This window comes from Bombus pascuorum, chromosome 8 (genome assembly GCF_905332965.1).
Source record: "Bombus pascuorum chromosome 8, iyBomPasc1.1, whole genome shotgun sequence".
In the NCBI taxonomy this organism is placed as follows: Eukaryota; Metazoa; Arthropoda; class Insecta; order Hymenoptera; family Apidae; genus Bombus; species Bombus pascuorum.
In genome coordinates, this window is record NC_083495.1 from 6,713,109 (window position 1) to 6,735,881 (window position 22,773).

At 38.3% G+C, this 22,773-nt stretch overlaps 1 protein-coding gene and 1 long non-coding RNA gene across 4 annotated transcripts in view; one reads left to right on the top strand and one right to left on the bottom strand.

The window, feature by feature from the left end:
- The window catches only part of LOC132910148 (uncharacterized), a 48,791-nt gene extending 28,045 nt beyond the window's left edge, over positions 1-20,746 (top strand). Inside the window, exons 2-3 of one of the 2 annotated variants that reach the window (XR_009658697.1) lie at positions 15,738-16,003; positions 20,155-20,746. This is a non-coding gene — a long non-coding RNA (uncharacterized LOC132910148). Of the gene's footprint in view, positions 1-15,737; positions 16,004-18,770; positions 19,598-20,154 lie in introns of those variants that run through there. The other variant, XR_009658696.1, reaches the window with a different exon arrangement.
- The window catches only part of LOC132910108 (sestrin-1), a 150,940-nt gene that overhangs the window by 39,625 nt on the left and 88,542 nt on the right, over positions 1-22,773 (bottom strand). The gene's annotated exons all lie outside the window — the stretch shown is intronic.

The following is a 22,773-nucleotide window of genomic DNA, read 5'->3' on the forward strand; positions in this document are numbered from 1 at the left end:
TTGTCATAGACGAATATGTTCGCTACCCTTGTGTCTATCACAGCCGGGTAGTTTGACAACTCCTGATAAGTCACGTACATGTGACGATGTCGTGGATACTTGAGAACTATGTCTACATTTAGTATTAATAAATACGTTGTAACCTCCGTATACATTTTCGGAATGGTTTCGAATTTTACTAATACAGTTATTGTTATCTCGTCTCAGTTTAGCGTTAATGAAATTTGAAGATTGACATTGACGCACGCTGTATGTACGCGAAAAATATCTACTTTATAAAGTAACTAAATCAGCGATTACATATCTATCATTTTTTATCGACACGATTAGATCATCTACGCACACAAAAATAATCGCATCTGTGTTTACACGGGAACCATGAAACGTCTACATAAATAGTCATCGCAAATATAGATTAGATCGTCATCTAAATTTCGATAGGAGATTTATTTAATAAGATTTATTGAATAAGAAGGACAGCCACGTTTATCAACACGTTGTCCATGCATCTGTCACGCTACAATATCGATACTAAGTCCAGTTAAACAACGCGATACGTATTATTTGCCCCTCGAATCAATCCGATTTTAGCAGTGACAAGTAGTAGCTGTTCGCAAGTTTGCTGCATTATCATACCAAACAGCTGCGGTACAAAGATTTTCTCTAATAACACGCACACGAATTGTCTGTTTCACAGATACACAAACGCTCGCTATGGCGTATAAACGCTCCTCTACTCCATCGTAAAATAATACTATGACGCAAAACGTATCGCGTTGTTCCATATTCGAAGTTACTCTGAAACGTGGTTTTGCTATTGCTATAGATCGTTAGCAATGGCTAATTTGGACGAAGAGGTTCGGAGGGGAAAGGGATACAATGGGCAGAAACCAGTGGCTTGGTTACCCGATGCTCCATCATTTGGCAAAAAGCTCTCTGGTCGATCAGGCTAACTTACTGTAATCGCTGCACGTGAATGTATATTTTGTTTTTCTGTAATTTAGGCTTCATTCCAAAAAATACAATTAGGATTACCAGACGTGAATATTCCTGTAAGAAAATGTCAACTCCGAATGTGTGACCATCCTTACCCTCGGCTGTAGGAAGAAAGAGCGTCGACACTTGAGGGTGGCATAAATTTTAAACCCTCGCCCGTACGGTGTCGTAAACTAGCGGATCCTGATATTTTGCGACTGCGACGTCTAGTATGTTCGATTTATTCTTTGTAGAATCGCCGACAAGGACGAATGGAACTGACTATTTTACACGTTCCTACCATCCTGAATAAAAGTAGCCTCTGGGATAAATCGGGATACGTTTTATATCAATAATAAATTATATTCCCTTAAAATTGACTTACATTCCTGAGATAAATTATCTTATAAGTAGCTGACGAGGTTCAATACCATATATATATAATGCATTAGAAAAAAAGAAATAGAAGATTATTATCTGTTTCTAGTGTTAACCTCTTGAAAGATATCGATACGTATGTGTAGGTTTACTTTTTGTGTAATTGAAGTATAATTCTGGAAGATATGATCATATATGTGTACACTATGTTTCTGGTAATCGTGTTATTCAGCAATTAAGCCAGAAAAATTTACCAAATTGTTCAGCTGGACAAATTGTAAAGTACAAATTAAATAAAAAAAAAGAAACCATGTTTCTTAGACGTATCAATATATTTCTCGAATATTGTATCTCCTATTTAGTATTCACAGATATACAAGGCTATGAAATTAAAGTGTGACAGTTGAGTATTGTGGAAAATATTGGTGATGCAATACGAAAGACAGGGAAAAACAATGTAGTATTTTTTTGTTTTTGTTTTTCATGTCTTTCATACGATAAGTTTTAAATACATTAAGGCTAATGTATCTTTTTATCTAATCGCTTTTCGATTTACCTTATTACTTGTTTATAAAGAATTAAAAAGTGCATCAAGCGATTTATAAAAAAATGTATAGTTCTATTTAGAGAAATAGAAGTGACCTTGAGATATCCTTGATTCCTTCATGTACAAAGAATTCAATTACGCGACAAGTCGTGCACTAGAATATTAAAAATTTTCCTAACAACGTTCTATTCTAACGCCAATATTTTCGATGTTTAGCTGTCACGCTTTATGTATCTGTATATTTAAATAAAACAATAACGAGCAATTATATTTTCCTTAAAAATTCCCCCTTGAAGAGGTTAATAGATTCGTCTGGAAAATAGTTGATCACAGCAAATGTGTAAAGGCAAAGGAATGTCGAGCGATACACATGTCTTCTTCAAACATTGCAAAATTAAAACGTGAATATGGAACGAAGTACAATCAAGGAGTGAAACGTGATGTATCTAGATAAGAAGATTAGATCATTTTTTTTTTCCTGATCAACGATATCGGCTGACTCGATAAATAATACCGAATAACAATCACCAAACGTCCTTTGACTAATGGAAAAGAGAAATTAATAACGCTGTGGTAATCGATCGTTCGAACAAAATTATGGGACATGGCTGAAGCGACCAATACATAGCGGTATTGTCAAGTACGATTCATCGACGTGATTTCATGCAGCAGAATTTTGCAATAACAATGCACGAGGCTGATAAAGTACAGATATCCGTGTCATCCCGACACGCGTTAGTCGACCGTTCGTTTCGTTTCTCGTTTCTCATTTCACGAAAACATCGTGCTGAACATTATCAGGGACTGGTGAATACGCGAGCGTATTATCTGTGAGTCTATTGACAACGAAATATCAATAATAGAAGACGAAAATGCACGCTCTTCTTATTGGTCGGAAGACAATAAAGCGGTATCGGTCGAACGATCGATACTCCCGGCCAATCGCTGCTGTGACGATTCTTCTTTCACCAATCGTTGGTCAAATCTCGCTATTGCGACACGACGTGAAACGTTCGATGCGATAAATAAAATGTAATTATACAAAGGTTAGATGCGTGCATTCTTTTTTATCGAAAACCAGATAAATACAAGAAATGATGCATGTAATTTCTATTTATTTACGGGATTTTATAATAGAGTTTCATGCTTTTATGAGTATCTATAGCGATATGATTTAAGACTTAAAGTCGTATAAACTTTTCTATTACGATTTAACTTTGCTCCAAGTTTCTTCATATTAAAGATTTCGTCAACTGTTCCGCTTCTCCTCTGAACTAGAATTCTTTGATTAAAGAAACGTAAATGGAAGTAAATGGAAGAAAAATGAAAAATAAGGACTCGAAATGGCGAAGTCAGAAAGACAAAGTCTGGATGATATCTGATTGCCACTGTGAAAAATATTCGATTGTTTTGCTCCATCTTACAGTCAGCATAATCGACACTTACAAGCAACTTTTCCACTTACGGTCAGCATGAAATAACAATCTTGCATAATTTGCATGGTACATCAACCAAGTACATAAGTGTTGACCCGTACATAATCTGTTTACTGATTATCGCCAGAGTCATTTAATTGCTGCACTTTCGCGCGATAAAGACAGTCAACTGTAACACCTGATAACTTCGATCAGTCATCGGGAACAGGATCATAAATCATTAATTATTAACGAAATATAAATGTTTCCAATCATTCCGATGATAACATAATATATATCTTCACATAGTTTCGTACCTTTTTTCAACGCGTTATAGGACGTTATCCATATACTATAATATCATGTTAGAATAATTACCAGAGTTAAATAACATAATTAATAACAATTCCAGCGATGAAGGTTTCAAAAATCATTGTGAATTTCTAAAAAAATATCTATAGTCACTGCTAATATTGTTTCACATTGATTACAATCTCGATATTATTTTGCTCATAATCGATCTGATGAATGATTTATTCGTCTAATAATCACCGTACATTTAATCTATAATCTACGATCGAACATATTATCTACTCCAAACGAAGTCTTTGTTAGTCATAAGAATTATGAACGTCATATTCTGGGGTTAAAAAGGAAAATGAATTCTGCCATAGGTCACCTTACGTCTTGAATGACTATGGAACCATGTACACTCTACCTCTTAATCGCTTGAACTTTGATCGAAGTACAGAAAGATTAATGTTACCCTTCATTTATAATCGCGTTCAGTTCGCTGCTTACTCGTTCATAACAAGCTAATCTATCGATTTGACCGTTTGAACGAGAATCGAACCACTCATCAAGAATATCGAAAGAACGACTGCCATAATACTTCCTATTAAGAGTAGTCCCTGAGTACCGGAATTTCGTCGCGGTATCCTATTAACGTTGTAAATACAAGAAAAACGGTTAAGGAGCTGTTTTTAGAAGTTTTATTCAGAAGACTGGTGTTATTTGTTGAATGATAATCGGAAAACGATTAATTTAACTCGAGAAAAAAAAAACCGATCGTATTTGTAGAAGTTTGAGATGGTATATTTGATGCTCAAATATTAAGTATATTGACATAATTGATATTAAGTATACTTTTAGGTATACGTACTGTCACTGTTGGCTGAAATGTCCTATCTATCACTTTGTAACAGAAGGAGACAGAAATTAAGTCATTTTTTCTATGTCATCTTTATCTTTCTTCGTTCGATCAAAAATATTAACTGGCTAGGAAGTATAATTAATATTTGAAAGGTAAAAAATACCAGAAGCGTCAAATATTTCAACATATCTGGAAAAATGAAGAAATGCTAACTGGAACGTTCTGACTAAGGAGGACCGTATAGGTGTTATATAAAAGATCGAACGAATTGGATACTCGAAATATCAGAAAAAAATAACCGCCCCCACCTTAAGATGACGTAAGCAAAAAATTATCTTCAACGTTTTCAAGCCTTTCCGCGTATCGACGCTCGTTCGACGCAAACACCGGATGAAAATTTCATAAACAGCGCTATCAAACAGCAAATAGCCTTGATATTTTCTTAGATTGCTTTGAAAATTCGTGCAACGATATCATTTCAAAATTTCGATATCGATTTCCTTTTCTCTCCACTTTCATTATTCATTGTCATGTCATTTCTTTTTTTTTTTTCTTTCGTTTGTATCTCATTTATACATTCTGACTGATTTAATTTGTTCTTCTGAAATAGACAGATCGAATATTATATTCTAATTGAAGCTTCCTCTCGAAACGAGCAAACTAAGTAAAATCGGTTAATATCGATAAAATATGTTTTCTTTTATCTGTCCATCTTGTTCCTTTCACGTACTTATTTTTCACCATATTGTCGCGGATTTATCTCTGCTTTGGCTTTGACGAAACTTAATAAACGATGAGTTAGTCGTAAATAGATTTCATTGAAAGAAGACTATGTTGCAACGGGAGAAAGACAAAATTAAATTGAAGCATACGTTACTCCAGAGATTCTTAAGAATTTCATAAAGTTATTACAAAATTCCACATGTTTATAGTTCTTCGGGTTCGAAGAATTCGCTAGAATTACTCTTTCTTATCTCGTTTCTATTCTATCGCTAGACCGCGAATTTTTATGTAAACGTTTCCATAAATACCATGAAGCAAATAAAACTTACTCTTTCTCGCTCGTATGAAACATTGAGCGAGGAAGATGAAATTTTCTACAAATGCGTAAACATCTCCAGTCTACCGATTTATATTTGAATCGAAGCGACGAAGGTAGCTGTTGCCATTGTTATTACCGTTATCAGTGTCTTGTAGAACTTCGAAGCGTTCCCACGTACGCCGCAAGGGTGGCTTTTATGTTGAAATAAATTTATCAAGTTACATTGTATTACAATAAGATCAAAGGACAGCAACGTCCCTTGACGCAACATGGTTCCTTTTGTCGCGGACTCTGCCAAATCGATGAGCACCCTTCACCGGAGCAGTCGACTTTTATGCGATAGTAAATTAACCGAAGCTCGCAGAGGAAACGCGGGAAAGCGTGCCATGATGGCGAAAAACTTGCCTGTCCGGGCATAAAATCTCATGACGTAAGGTGATTCACAAAGTGTTGGGCCGCTTGCCATACAAAACTTTCACGGATATATTATGCGCGTTAGAGAAAACTTTTTGGAACTTTGTTAACATCGTAACCGGACAAAATTATTCTAACATATTGGGAAAGTTTGCAACAAATCCGACAATATATATAGAAGATGTAAGACATTTATTGCAGGCACGATACATAATTTCACTTCGCAAGAAATTAATATACTGTTGCCTTACCTTAGTTTACCCATCACGGACCAACGTTGCTTTAACGCAACATTTCATTCGCAATTTCTCTGCATCGAAATTTACATTAGAATTTACATCGTCCAACTCTGTTCTTTTAGCATCGCAAATACGAAAGAAGATTCTAAGGATACGCCCGATATTTTCCACCTAGACTGAAACAATGAATATTTCCTGCGACCTTTAAAATGATTTCTATAACCTACATAAAGTATATCTACATAAGAGATTTTTCTATAAAACGTTCAAATACTTTCATGAGTCATACTAGACACATTTAGCCGTTGATTTTGCGCGTCTCGTCTGACGTTCTTCGTTTGATACGACCTATAATCTATAATCTATAGGGTCACGGAGGATCGAGGAACGCATGCGTGATGCATTTTACGATCGAGATATAAAACCATGACGAATAGTATATATCATATCCTTGCCCATTTTCCTACGATCGTAAAATACCGAGGTCGATCGACCGTTCTGAGAACCGCCATTAACAGCGGATCAGGGTAGCCATCAGTAGTGTAGAAACATTGAATTGCAGCAAGCGTAAGATTAGATTTCCGACTGATAATTTAACTTTACAATAACTCTCATGCAGCGCGATTCGATCTTCCCACCATATCTTAAATAATTCCACGAAAAACGACGATATGGAGGAAGATAGAAATAAAGCAACATTTCTATCTCGATGAACCGATAGGCAAAGATAGGTGAAAGCGACTGTGGATTAGACGCAAAGTACGAGAATCCCTTACGAGTTCCCCCGTCACGAAGTGAGCCGTGACTGCGGAAGGGTGCAGAAGTGATTGCAGGCCATGTGTCAACGGAATAATAAAAGGACCCCGTCTCGTGGTTCGTTTGAAATTGAGTGCCTCACGAGTAATAATGCCCGAACGCGGCGCAACGCGATAGCTCGGAAGAAAAGATCTTGCAGCCGGTCTCGTGGCGGACCTTTTATGATCCTCGAAAAGAGAAATTGACTGATTCCAGACTCTGAAGAAACAGAAACACGTTTCGTTTCCGGTGTAACGAGAACAGGCTCGTTGAAAGGAAACATGGATCTCGTTCTTTTAATCTGCTCGTCAAATCCTCGACGCTCGTTCAGTGATCTAATACGAGATTAAAATTGAAAAATCGGAGAATGTGGGGTCGTCACACTCGAAGAAACGTTAGAGCTCGTTGCTCAGAGAATAGCATGTGAGTAAAAGAAAAAAAGATACGCATTTCCTGCTGTCAAATAATAGATATACGATTTTATTTGTATAATATGAAACTTTCGAAACTTTCGAAACTTTAGATCTACGAAAAATAATTATTGCATTCCATCTACGATAACTGCCTCCTTCGACGACGAACGCAAAATGCACTGTGTTCATCGTCGAAATAACCAACCTCCACGTGAAAATGCGTTTTTCTGGCAATCGCCATTCGTGCCAATTGATAGGGTGAAAATAAATCGAGTAGTCGAATAAATATTGCACCCTTCGTTTCCGGCGTTTCGTACAGGGTGATCGAGGTTGTATTAAAACCACGGTATTCGTGGAACGCATGGAAGGCCGCTTACGACCCTACCAAATTTCAACTGGATCCGGTGACTGACACGGGACGAGATTTCCATGAAAAATTAAAGACATGGTCAAATTATTTACAAACAGGAAGGTGAGTATGGGGTTGGTGATTTTAAGTGTGCGCACGACGGGATTGGTGAGAGTGATCAGCTGTTTCCAGAGCCGTAGGATCGTCCTGGATCTCTGGGAGGAGAAGCTGTTTCGTGTTACGGTCGCAGAGCAGGAATGGTTTTGGGGAACTCTGCGAACGCATTAGGGTGCTACAATGCCGTTCTAATATTTATGGCAATGCGTAACTTTCGGTGGATGAAACGGTATATGACGAAATAATCGATCGGTTTACGTGAAGCGCGGATTGGGATTGGATGAATATTCGAGATGAGACAAGAGGGATTCTTGGCTCGTAATCGAGGGTATCGGTGTTTTGACAAGAGAGATTTGACTTTGTGGAACAGATCACGAGAGAGGAAGGAGCAAAGATAGATCGAACGAAAGAAACACAGCATAATTATCGACGATCGGTAAACAACAAAGTCGGTTATCGGACGACTGATGCAACACGGAAACGAGTTTCGTCAGCTACTGCAAATAGACTACGAGGGACTATAGATAGACTTAATCGGTCGTAATTGTGCATTTTTCCTCGGATAACGATCGTATAAGCCTGACAGCAATCCGATAGAAACACGCTCGACGTATCCTTTGTTCTTAGGGGAACGAACCACGATGATTCATAAGAACGTCAAAGAGAAAATTCAATTTACTCTTATTAATATATCGAAACTTTCTCCTCGCGATAGAGAGTGAATTAGGAGCAAACAAAAAGCTGATAACTTTAATCTATTCCTTTTTTTTTCGTATTTACCGAATAAGGTTTATCTTCAAAAGTTCTCAAGTCGTCACATATAACCAGCTGATTAATCGACATTAATCGATACTTTTATCTAGAATTTAAAAGAACCTTCCAGAAGCGAAGAAGACAGTGCAAACCATTGATTGGGGATGCTGGCTAACGCGAGAGCCGAGAAACTCTCGGTATACAGACATTTATCTGGGAATTTGTTCTACAGCCTGTAGATAAATCTGCACGAGTGGCTCCGTTGTATATGTACACGTCATTGGTCAATACACACGCTTATTCACCGCTTCTATCGTGACCTATATTTGTACGAAGGGTGATTATTTCCCCTTGATTTTTTCCCTCCTCGTTGTTCGTTCAAAGAACAGGCCATTGTTGCATTCGAGGGTACCGCGTGATTCGAATCGAAACGTATTTTTCTTTCTTCCATCTACTCCAAGGTTCACCCCTTTATTCGGAACGCGTCATAACAAAATTCATGGATAATTTGTCACCCGCTGTTTTCCGACGAGGAAACTTTCACGCACGAACGAACGGTCCCGCGGCTTACAAAATCATCGTTTACGATTTCTGTCGTTTCGAAACACAATTTCTCTCACACTATCACAGTGACACATCGGGCTAAAGCAAATATTGAAACTTCAAAGGTTCTACCATTTCATCTTCGATACACAGCAGAACAAATATTCTCTGTGGAACATCGTTTTTTACGTTTCGAGATAATTTGAAAGTTCAGTCAGCATACAGTGGCTACGGAAAGTACGGCGCGTGATTACAGATCTGTAAATCGGTAGATTTGAGCACGCAAGTTCATATTATCACGAAAGAGAGGATTTAAAGAGCCGTTGATTCCTTGCATTCAAATCACTAACATTCTCTTCACCAGACCTCGTAACAATATGACTAACTCTATCGTTTCAAAATAGCGTTTAACGCTTCATCACAGCGACACAGCCGATCGCTGAAACGTACGTACATACATTAAAAATGTATACACGCGTAATTGCTACGCAAGTAGCCGCGTTACAAGTAATACACCGAGGAGTCCTGTTTTGCGGCCAAGTTTCAGGACAAAATACAACACACACAAGAATACACAAAAATCACGCACCAATGCGACTTAAACCCAAAAAACAAAAAAATAAACGCAAAAACCGAAAATCCACGACACATATTAGACCATGGCTACGTCGTACCGACGCGTATCGGTACTTTTGCCTAAACACACTATACTCAAATTCATTGTTTATTGTGAATCTCAAAAATGTACAAAAAATCAAATATTGGCTAAATAAACTATTTAAAAAAAATAAAAAAAAAAAAAGTAGCCGCGTTACCTCTCCACGCGTAATGCAACGATCAACCACGAACACATGATTTTATTATCGACTGCTGCGAATCGAAGATTTCGTCGGATATTTCGAGAAATGAGGGTTATTTTGAGAATTTATGATCCTTTACAGGAACCCTTCGAGCGGCTATACGTGCCCGAGAATTTAAATTACTCTCTACACGGTCGGTCCGTGCTTTTTCTTCGTTCACAGCTATATTCGCTCGTTTCTCTCCAAAGACGGAAGGATGAGACTTCTCTGCCTCTTGAGAATCCTCACGAAATCTCTTCCCCTTCAAGGATTCATTTCCCTTGCCCACCAAGGGTGTCTCAGTTGTACTTTGCATACGTTTCCCAAATCCTATGCATTGTTTGGAGCCCAACCACCTACCTTATCTCGTAGAAATAAACGTCCTGATAGTGACGATGTGATTAATGACTCGTGCATAATAGTTGCAACAATTATTCTCGTCGAGTTTGTTTTTTATTACGAGAGAAAAACACATTCGCCATACATGATCGCTGGCGAATCTACAGTATCCGGTGGATATCAGTTACATGAATCTTCGTGTCCAGCGAGAAATAAAACTAATAATACATCATTCGAGGAATATGTTAATGTACTGCATAAATCCCAAGTCCTTTTGCATCAATACGTGCATGTAACAGATTCCGTGACAAAGTCTACTCTTACTTGCTTCCCTCTGATAAATCAAACACGCGAGATTCGATAGACGTACATAGTCCTTTGTGACTGACCATGTACGCGTACACCGATTTGGTTTTATCCACGAGGCAAGAGCGTAGCTTTTGTTTCCACTCGTTAACCCAATTTCCAAGTATGCTCGGTATCAAGTATTTTTAATTTCATATTGACACGTCGAGTCGCGCACGCTCGAGTAAAAAAAAGAAACGTATTGAAATATACAGAAGACGAAATAGGAGAAATCAATGGTTGTTCGCTCTCCGTTACATTTAACAAAGTTACGAAGAGCGAAATTTGGTGCCATCTTTGGGGTTTACCTTGACGGCAGCTAAAACATTAACAATAAGAGGAGGAGGAGAGAGAGAGAAAGGCTATTAAACTCGATCGATTCACGCGCAAATGAGAATCTATATTTGCTAATTAAATTGGAGACTAAATTCAGTCATACATATGTAGCAGTCGCTGCCACACTGTGGTCGCGTTTACGTGGAACAAAGAGACTCTCTGTGAAGCTCGATCCAGTAGCCGTGATCCGAGATTATAAGCGAGGCGTTAAAGTCACTTTGCAAAACCGGTCTTGCATACAGTAGCCTTACCGATCGAAGAATGCAATAAAATTACCAGGCAATTGTATCCACGTGTCGGTTGACGACGAAAGAGCAAGTAGTTTTGGTTTCCCCATCTCCGCTACCTACCAAGCTTGTAAACGATGATTAATACGCAGCGATCGAATCTACGAGACGTCTCCTCGACAAGAGAATTCGTTACACAGCCTTCGCGTTCCTATCAGCATACGTAGAAAAATTCGTCGTCTCTTCTGGACAGACGTGATTGATGAAACTTTTTTTCATCTGTCTTTTTTATTTCGAAGATGTTCGAAATTAAGTTCATTCTTCTTTCGTTACGAGCTGTTTTGAAATGGTTACACTTTCGAAAGGTTACCATAGTTCAGACTAAAATAATCTGGAAATTATTTAACCTCGTTGCGCAACATTAGTACGCGTCCGCTTCGTCGACGAAATTACAGGGTGAAATGACGAAGTGAAACTTTCCATTGGAGCCATTTTCTGGGCTGAATCATCGTTAAGATTTCTTCTAAGCGAGCCGTACGGTGAAAAGGGAGACCTGGTAATGGAAAGAAGCTGTTCCGAGGGTTTCCTTTCAGTTATACCTGTTCCCATCTGTTGACCCTTCTCGAAACAGTTACGGCTGATTTAAGAACACCATAACGTTCCTCCTTCTCTAACACATTCAGGTTGTGCTTCATGAAAATTCATGCAAATTAGACGTCGAATAAACGAGCGAACGGAATCATCGTTGTTGAAAATCCGTCGTCACGCGAGAACAGAAGTGTGTCGGTGAGAAAAGACAGCCGAAGAAAGTGGATACCCAATTAAAACCAAAAACGTTTAATCGTGATCCTATGGAAAAAGAGAAGAAAAGAAAGTCTTTCTTCTTTCTTTTTAAGTAAATGTTTTGACGATTGAAACAATACCGAAGAGAGGAAAAATTCTTCCAAAATTTTCCTAACACTGATCAAAGAAACAGACAATAATATTAATGGTACATCTCTCGTAAAATTTGAAAGTACCATGAAAAGAAAGAAAACATTAGTCTAAGTACAGAAATACATTGGCAGGGAAACGAAGAAATAGAGCAAGGAAATTTTGGCGAGGAACGACTCGAAAACATGGTAGGTATTTTTCTTTCAGCCATCACGTATTGTAGAGGGACGTGGCTGAGAGTAAACGTGTTCGTCTACTCGGACCGCCTACCCAACTTAATTTCTACTCTTGGTAAAACCGTCTTGGAAAATTCCACTAATCTTTTGTGCTCACAACACCGAACTATAGATGCTTCCTTCAGAAGGGACCCAACTATACATAAACGACCCTCTTCATCGTCAATTCGAGATTAAAAATACAGGTAGCCACGAGTTTCGTTTAGAACTTTCGAAATACTGAACGACGATGGACAAAATACGAACTTGGAACTGTACAGATTTTATATTTTCTTTACGACACACGCGTTAAAAGATAGAGAATATCCTTAGTCGCAAATTGTGCAATCATTTGCAGACAAATGAAACAACGATTTGTACGATATTCGAGAAGAATACAGTGAATCGTGTGGAAATTTCGAATATTGGTGATATGAAATGCAAGATAACGAAACGAATCGTAAATGATTCATTTATTTTATCGCGTCTCCATCAACGTGGTGCAACGGTGGTTGAACGTTTCGTTTTCTTGGCGAAACCCCTTGCACGTGTTGCGCAATAGTTAGCGTAGACAGTGCAAGGTATTCGAGCCACTGTTTTAATTGGAATATTGACATTTGTTAGCCATTTAAATACATTGTTAGTATTTCGCAAATGAGCCTCCAATGCGGATAGTGGGAAGAACGCGTGATTAACGGCGAATGAGTGAGAGAGAGAGAAAAAGAGAGCGAAAGAGAGCGGAGTCAACAACAGATCGGTAGAATGAACATTAGTTACGTAATCACAACCAGTAGTGGAAGTTTATTTTCTTAGTTTTTAACAGTAGAAATTACATCCTCTTCGTCCTTAACACGCTAGTAAATTTCGAGTTAAAAAATGAAATGAGATTAATAAAACTTTTGATTAAAAAATCGTAAGTATGTGAAAGAACATTGAATATCTGGACACTTAAAAATATTTTATAAACAAAATGGAATTGTAAATAGAAATCTATCATCGTAGCAAAGTTTCTATTTAAAAAAACGAAACAGAATAATGATAACGTGCTTGGATTCGATTCCCTGGTGGAATAACGTCGTTCACGCCTTCACGGGACGTTTAGCTGAGCACGTGTTCTCTACCGAAGCGAACTGCCTCGATTAATGCAAATATTATATTGCCCTCGTTACGCCCCGCACTTCTGTTCATATAATTCGATTATTTTTAAGCGGTCGCATACAATTAAGCCATGCACCGTAACACCGAGGTATTATATTCATTCGACGGCTGCTTTTTCATTAGATGAGCCGTTAATTAAAAGCAAAAGCTGCGCACGTGTATACCATGCGAACCAATCATCTTTCGATCGACAAATCTTACTTGCCTCATTTAAATCGTTATCCCTCTTCTTTAATGTAATTTTCGTTCTATGACATTTAAAAATTGATCGGATATTCTATCTCGAGTAGAAATATCTTTTAAGATTGATAGGATATGAACGCACACAAAGGATATAACGATATAACGACTTATTGAAAGTAAATTTTATTGGGAATAAATTACAGATTCTTACGTAATTGTGTTATTTCCACTATATTGGAATTGTAAATAATATTTGTCAACGGAATACGAACACGGGTTCGTTATTCCTCGAATATTCATCTAAAACGATGAGAGCGTAAAAAGAGAGAAAGAGAGAAATAACAAAAGGAGCGAATCCGTGTTGAGAAGTAGGGAGATTCGGTGAACAAGGCAATTCCAAGATAATGAATTATTTAAAGGAAGCGCGATACGAAAATAGTGGCGCGATTCACAATTCGATTACCTGATTCGAAACTTTTCCACTGGCTTGAAGAGAAATATGTTTTTTCCGCGCGTTCCCGTTTAATTAGTCATGAATTGTCGATAACATCGGCAAGGTTACTCGTAACCCGGTACAAAGGCGATCCGCGATGACTTAATTCGAAATCAGGCTCTCCTTGTTCGTTTTTCTTTCCGTTCATTCTTTTATAAACGTTGCGTGTTGTAAAAATAAAAGAGAAGGAAATAACTCTTCTTTCGCTCGGAGAATCAGGCGAGTAATTAATATTCTCGCGATTGATAAATGAAAATAAATTGTAATACAGCGTTCTCTACATATGTTTTTTCTCATTCTCTTTTTTTAAATGACCGATGACTACCATTTTTATTTACGTATATGGTGAATAAAAAGAGATATTACGTCAAGTGAGATAGATTTTACTTATAATTCTCAATGAGAATTGATTATAAAAGTCTCCTAAATAAAAAAAAAAGTGAGATAGATATTACGTCAAGAATGACAATTTATTTCTAACCCAGAGACAAATGTACAGATGTTAAAGACGCTAAAATTTACAAACAGGCAGAATCACTCTGAACGTGTTTCTCTCATTTTTAAAGAAAATACGTACCACGTCAGAATAATTTACTTATAATTCTTAATGAGAATTGGTTGTAAAATTCCTCCAAATAAAAAAAAAAAAAAAAAAAATAGAAAATACAAGTGAAGAACAGCAACACATCAAAACCAGCTGGCTGCTGAAGCGAGCAAAACTCTCATAGAAAGTAGACTAAAAAGAAAACACTCCACTGGTCTCACTAAAGAAATAAAATAGTCAAACTCGAGGATGGTATCCCGCTGGGAGTAGCCATCCACATGTTACTTAGCAATTAAGTTAGAAAAATTTACCAAATATCCAGCTGGACAAATTAAATAAATAAAGTACAAATTAAACAATAAGAAAACAAAACTTTTAAAGAACCACGGTGCTGGTACTTATACCGTCGACTAAAAATTCTACGAAGAATGTATCGAAAACACTTGCTCACTGCCATCTGTTGTTTGTCGTTCGGTTGTCAAGCTTCCGTGCATCTCATCGATCGTTACTCAGCCGGAGGACGACAGACATGGACTTTACGTAAACGTCCTATCGACTTTTATAAGCGTAACACATTTTGGACATAATCAGATCGTTTAATAAAGCAATCCGCTTGAATAAATTCATTATATAAAGAGCGCAGTGGGAAAGTGGCACAAGTACATTGTTTCACATACATGAATTAAATATGAGACGATATAATATATTGTAATTATACTATAGTATTTTTATCCACGGTCTTCTTAAGTTGAATTGTCGTTTTCTTTCTTACATTTCCTTTGAATCTATAGTCTGCTTCAGATACATAGTTTAGACAAGTTAGCAAGTAAAACCGAATTGACACTGTTAATTCATCGACAAACGTTCGTTTTCATCCTCGTTTAATCTGCAGCGAACTTCCAGTGCACAGTGTATATTTGGCTTTGCTTGCTACTTGACTTAAACTACCGGCCGTGTCTGAACCAACATTAATATTTATACTATATATTTAGGCGAATCCGGAAGAACAGAGAGCACGAGTTCCGAAATCAAAAGAGAAGCAAAGAAGCAAAAAAAAAAAAAAAAAAAAGAAAGAAAAGACGTGAAGGGACAATGAGAGGCCATCATGCCTGCGTTGCATCGCGAAATGCAATTCAGACACACCTGTAACGACGACACGGTCGCGGCCGTCGTTCGTAAAAATATTCATCCAGGTCGACGAACGAAAAATGAATTCTTCTGCGACGATCGAGGCACCGAAGACGGGAATTTCCATACGGTAATATGTCACCGAACTGCATAACTCGATTGAATACAAAGGACCGACGTTCTTTCACCGGAAGCGGCATGGCAACGAACAGAAAGGCACGTGAGCGAGGAGAACCAGAAGAAAGAAAGATAGCAAAAAATTGGCAAGAACGAGGAAACAGAAATTTTTGTATTTATTTAGATTCTGGCTAAAATCCTGGAACATCTAGAAATTGCGATTCACCTTGACGGTTAAACGCTGACTATTTCTGAACAGTAAAACGAAAAGACAAAATTAACGAAACAAATATTCCATCCACGAGAGCATCTATCTCCACGTTTTTCCATGTTCCTGAAAATAGCATTTTTTAGTACTTGACAAGCATCTATCATTGACATTACAGTGATCAACTACTTTCAAGTATGACTTTCACATGAAAAATGAACAAACGTTAATGTGCAACAAGAAAGGTGAAAATAATAAATAAGCAAGAAAATATCGCCAGACAGGTCGAAGTGATTGAATTCGCGGAATTATCGAGATATATCTAACAAAAAGTGAGAGACAAGAGATAATGAACGGAAGTGTGGCAAACGCGTGAAACTGGCCGAGCGATAAGTGAAACTATCGGCTCGTAAATCATCAGGATGACATATAGGAAGGGTTTACGTTTATTGGCACTCATGCGATCCGCGTGGCATCAAGATCGTCCTGCCAACCCGGCTACTCCCGTATTCATGCTATGCACAGCCATGTGCCGCATTGTGTACACGTTGCACATGCAACTGCAGATGTATGCACATGCATTTAGGTTGGGCCCGGTATCTCTGCCGGTGTGTATGCACGCCGCTGCAAAATTAGCTCCCAGTTCTGTCTTTCGTTCTGTTACCAGGCGCGAGACTACCGAATCTCCCCCGCGAGGGCTTCTTCCAACTTCCGCTGCCGAGTTACGAGGCACCGCATCGCCACGTTAACTGACCGAGATTTCGCCTCGATATCTGGCCATCGCGATTCTTAGCAGTTCTTGGAACTGATCTTCGCGTCACGCGCATCTTCTTTAACGTCAATTGTATCTCATGGAAAAGAATTCTTTTACACTTTGCCTCTTATTCGTCTCAAAATTCTGCCAAAAGTTTCACAACATATTGGAATCGAATACTCTTGACGAATGAACGTCCACGTTCGAGTAGAAATAATCGGCCATACAGAACGGGTGGCATTCGTCGACCCGGCAACATACCGTGGAAAAGTTCCACAGGAAATTTACGTAATGCAGACTAACACGTGTACACATGTACTAACGTTGATTCAACGCTACTCTGATATGTAGATTGCAAACTTTTGCGGCACGTACAGAGTCGCAGCCAGAACGTTCAAAGTCGATATAGGAAAATTATAAATAAGCCATTATAACCAATAACGACTATTAGTGAAAATCCATGTTCTTCATCTCCACGATTACGCGAACGACACTCGGTCAATTAGTTTGTCTGACGTCAGCAAATAGGAAAATAATAGATTCAAATACGGGATACGTATAAGATGTATTCTGAATGAGAAGGAAATTTCTATTTACAGCGATTTAAAGACACTCAACAGGAATAAAGAAAATACGGAGAAGAGCATCTACATACGTTGCTTCCCATGCGTTCAACGGCACAAAGAATTCTCCGCTGATAATATCAAAGAAATTTTCTTTCCACCCTCGAATACACGAGAGAGTGAAGACTACCCCTACACACAGATTAACATAACACAGAACACATCGCCCTTGGTGCACGCGGCGAGTGCAACGATTGCTGCAATTATACACCAACAGATAAGATTACGTAAAAGCGCGGGTTTGGCTGCTTTAGTTTGACCTCCGAGCTTACAAGCGACCAGAAGAGAAGGAAATAGATGTAACAAAGAAAAAAAAGGAACGGCGACGAGGGAAAAACGGTACAAAGAGATGGAGAGACGCCGGGCATGAACGTCGAAGAGAGAAGAAGAACACGAGGAGAACCGGGTTGGAAGAAACGGGAAGACGAAAGAGGGAAGAAGGAAGAGGGAAGATGAGGTATAGTGCAAAAGAAAAAGAAGAAGAACCGAACGAGTAAGCGAGATAGAAGGCAAAAGAGAGGGATACGTATGACTGCTGGCACCAAGCAGTCTGCTCCGCTCTCCTCGCTATTCCCGCAAGCAATGCCAGCCCGAGATTGCTGCTCGGTACTTGACTCGCGTTCACGAACATTCACGAACACGTACGAACACGTTTGAGCGTGCATCGACGTGTACACCGACTGCGATGCGACGGCCAGTTGCCCCGGAGAGAGAAGAGTCGTCCATCACAGTCCAACTCACAAATATTCGAACTCCTTTTGTGGAACACGTGTTTATTCCCGAGCACCCCACAGTCACAGTTCCTTTCAAGAAAACTGTCCCTTTTATGCGATCCACGAAGAACCGTATTTTATATGACTACTCAGAAAAACTAGATAATTTCGAGAAAAATAAAAAAGCAAAGACTTTTCCTTTCTTCCTTTTTTATGATTCAGGTTTCCTTCGTTTGATTGGTGTTCTGTATTTGTAAAAAAAGTTGATAAATTCTTGAACTAATGTAAACACCGTTTATCGTATTTTTAAAAGAACTATTGCAAAATAGATAATTTTATATTTTTATTTCTGACGCAATGTTCGTATAAAGTAACGTTTATGATATAACGTATTATGATCATACGGTAATAATAACAAATATCGTCAATGCGATTTAATTTGTATGCCAAATAAATGGAAAACTGCGTTATCTTGAAAAAGTTCGAATACGCCTTCGGTTTAATACGTATCTAGATATTAAAATTCAGTAATAAGCTTTATCTCGTTCTTATCGAGCGAGTATATCACGCGTCCTTGAGCAGTTGCACTCGCGAAATCATACCCTTCGCGATATCCACCACGAAATTTCATTTGACAGCTCTATGGATTATTCATATTCCTCGGAGGAATCGTACGAACAATGACGTCAGACGCGTTGAATACGACAGAAGCCGAAATATCGCGCGAGAAATTTCTGACAAAAGAGGAGAGATGCAAACGATTGCAACGATCAGTCTTGCATATACTTCCGAAAATAAATCCGTTGATATCGAGCAAAAATCAATGATATGTCAAGAAATTCATGCTCGTGGCAGCATGAAATATAACGAAACGGGAAAAGCTGGAATAAAAGAAGACAGTACGTGGGAAAAGTAAGTAGAGACAGCTTAGACCGAACGGAACGCCAAGATACGGCTCGATTCTAAATTTGGTTGAACCACGAGAGAAATGCAGACACACGAGTTGGGAAGAACTCTGGCAGTTACGCAGAGAAAAAGCCAGTGTAGAGGGGCAAGGTGTACTCGAACAGACCGTTCATTGTTTGCAATGGACCGCCTGTATATACGACTCGTTCTAATTCCCTTCCTGTTTACGTTGTTCCACGACTAACTACTGTAGCCTGCTCTTTTCTGCTTGCCAGTTAAACGCGTTAGGTCATACCTCGGAAGTAATGTCGTTTCGGAAACCCATTTCAATGAAAAGATAATAGCAGTAATATAACTAAACCGTATACATTTATGAAAATTATACGTTTACGAGCAGTGTGAGGTAATAGAAATTTGTTATCTTCAAAATATTCTAATAGGAAACTTACCTTGAATACGTTTGCCTTGAATATGTACCGTTGCCTTCCACTTCCTGACAAGAACCTTACCGTAAAAATTTCGTACATATTTATTTACATAATTGGAATTTTCTTTAAATTTAATTTCCCCAACATCGATTCCTGAGAGGGGACTATTTCCCCATTCATCGACTAACTTTCTAACGCTTATCTCGATAAATTTCTTATCTCTCGACTTCGTTTAACTTTCAAGCTTCCGTTTGACGCACTTGGGACTAACCTGAGCCTAAAAAAATATTATTTAGAATCCATCAAATCGAATGTAATACGTGACGAACGTTAATTGGAGCCACGCCAAAGATTAGAGAGACAAACGTGGCGCAAACTTTCCACACCGAGTTCCAGGGCTATCGTGATTCATGTATTCGCGAGATAGCTCTGACGTTGCGATAAAACTGCAAGGTTCCGATAGTCGTAACGATGTTCCTCGTCCATAATAGTCATAAAGGGAGATGTTTTTTTAACGCGTCTATTAACACAGGGTTCCTGGATGCATCGAGTAAAACATGGTACGAACATGATACAGACACTGCAACGCGGATAGATGTACACGATGTTAACGGTTTACGTGCAACTCTGGATCGCCACGGGTCATAACTTTGAATCGGAGGAGCGCAGGTGTCGCCGGAAGTCGTTTTACGAGCGAACGGAAACGTAAATCGGAGTACGACCTTCGTCACGGGCCGGAGGAAACTGAATACACGCTACACATGACGGTGCCCATCGAACAGTACTTATTATTTATACGTCTCGATCAATTTTTACTAGAAGCGTCTGTGACATAACCAAAGTTATATAGAAAAAAAGTGACATTTACGATGCAAAAATTGTTGTTTCATCTTCTTTTTATTAAAAATGAGAATTTCATTTCTCGCATCTTTTGTTCATATTGGAAAAAAGAGTTTCAAGTATCTGTATAAGGTAGTATTTACGGATATTATTCCACACAGAAATATCGCAGTGTTTTTACGTAATAATAAAAGAAGATCAGGTTCGAATGTAAACAAGCTAATTTGCCTATGATGTGCAAAAGTGCACTTGATTTTTAAATTAAGAACATCTAAATTACAAAATACTATTCGTGTGCGATATTCCATTTCACGATCACATGTATCCAAAAGTCACAATGAAAAAGAATCGAGGACCCCAATCCCAATTCTAAGAACATTACAAATTTGTACGTGACCGCAATCACGTATCCCTAGAGTTTAGACTGTGCTCTAGAGTATTCCAAATAGGTTGGACAACTCGGTGTGAACCGAGCTTTAAAGGATCGACAAAAGCATGCTGTAAGCTCTTGAATAGATTCAATCGCCGGGAGTGTCTTCTCGGAAGTACTCGGATGCATTTAAATGCCCCTGGTCAAATAAACAGGCCGCCGGTTGAATACCGATCGTCCGGCCGATATGATTTTTGCATTTGAATGCCGCGATCGCTTCCGTTTTATGACGTGCATTCGCCCGTTGATAATTACTCGTTTAATTGCATTTGCTTTTTCTCCAACACTCTATGAATCTTTAAATGTATACGATATTCTTACTTGTATTACTTTATGGAAATATTACGCATGGAAGACCCGTTGAATTGTTTTAATTTTTAATTATTGTTTTAACCAACCGTTATTTTACTAACAAGCATATTTGCAATTTTATCGCTTTTAAACGAAAATTGTCTTTTTTTTTTCATTTTTCGTTCAAAATAATAACGAGTATGGTAATAATAGGTTATTCTCTGGCCATTATTTTTAAGCTTCAACAGAGATATATATTTACGTAAAGGAAGTAGAAAAAAGCCAGATATTCTAACATTTTCAATGCTAATTAGCTCCACCTGTTTAACGTTAATAGCTACTGAGTTTGTTCAAAGTAATTCCACGAATACGATTAGTAAAAGTCCTCTGGTTTTTCTACGAATCAATTTACACGTATCAGCGTTCTCTCTTGATAACGGGATTTTCTAGGTTTCATGAATAAATACAATACGTATCTCCCCCAAAAAATGTTCTTAACTCAAGTGATTTACGATGACAGAACCGACCTGAGGCTTAATCGTCTAAGAAAAAGTGGACAAAAGTAGCGGAGCAAGAGAGGCGAATAGTTGCATCCGGTGATTCGCGATACCGGAAAAAAAGCGAGATCGTCACGTTGCCACGGCCGTGAGACGAATAGAGAAGTGGCTGTGCTGAGTAATCGATAATACTTGTCAGGCAACGAGGGACAATAATGACAGGCGGCTGCCTCTGATCGATCATAATCGTGCAGTTTCAAGGATAATGCCTTGAAGCGTTTCGCGGGTCTTTGCCAAGGACACGATTGCCAGCGTACCTTTGAATAGGATTGCATCATAATCCTCGCACCTGCATGGTTCATCGCGATGTCTGACGAGGAACTTTCGCGAGAAACATGGAAAAATACGCGAGCCTCGAGCATCTTTTCTCTGAAAGGCTGAATGCGTTGAGGGTTTCATCAACGGAACAGACGAATGTTGGAAATTTACAGAATTCTATTTGTAGGAAGGAACTTTTTATTTCGGTTATTTGAACGCGAATTCCTATTATATAAAAGAAAAATCAATATGATAACAGCGAATAGAATCGGTGTTCTATGTGATTAATGCATGAACTTAAAGGATAGTGCGATGTGGCTCGTAGACTTTTCATGTGTTTGCGCAAGATAGGGGAGTAACAGGATGTAGGTTTAAAGAAAGTCGTAAATTTTGTTTAACTTTTAAATGCCAGGGGTGAAACTTCAAAGAAGAATGAAATAAAGACATTCATCCTGGTCTGATAGAACAGTAGCACACCCTACAGTGCTGCATGCATTAGATACGTACTATGTATTAGAGTATACTTTTTCTGATCGTGACGCAGATACCATTTACGACTTACGATCAGTATCATTTAGTTTCCCTTCTACATCGTATTCGTTGAAAAATATTATTATCGTAAATAAAACGCATTATCTCTCTGTCTATGTTTAACAGAGAAACTCTTAGATAATGAGAATCCCAAGAAACATGCGAGACACATAACAGTTCAAGATCTATTTTGACTCGCAAGGAAGACAAAACTTTCACCGGTAAAGCTACAGGCGAAAAGAAA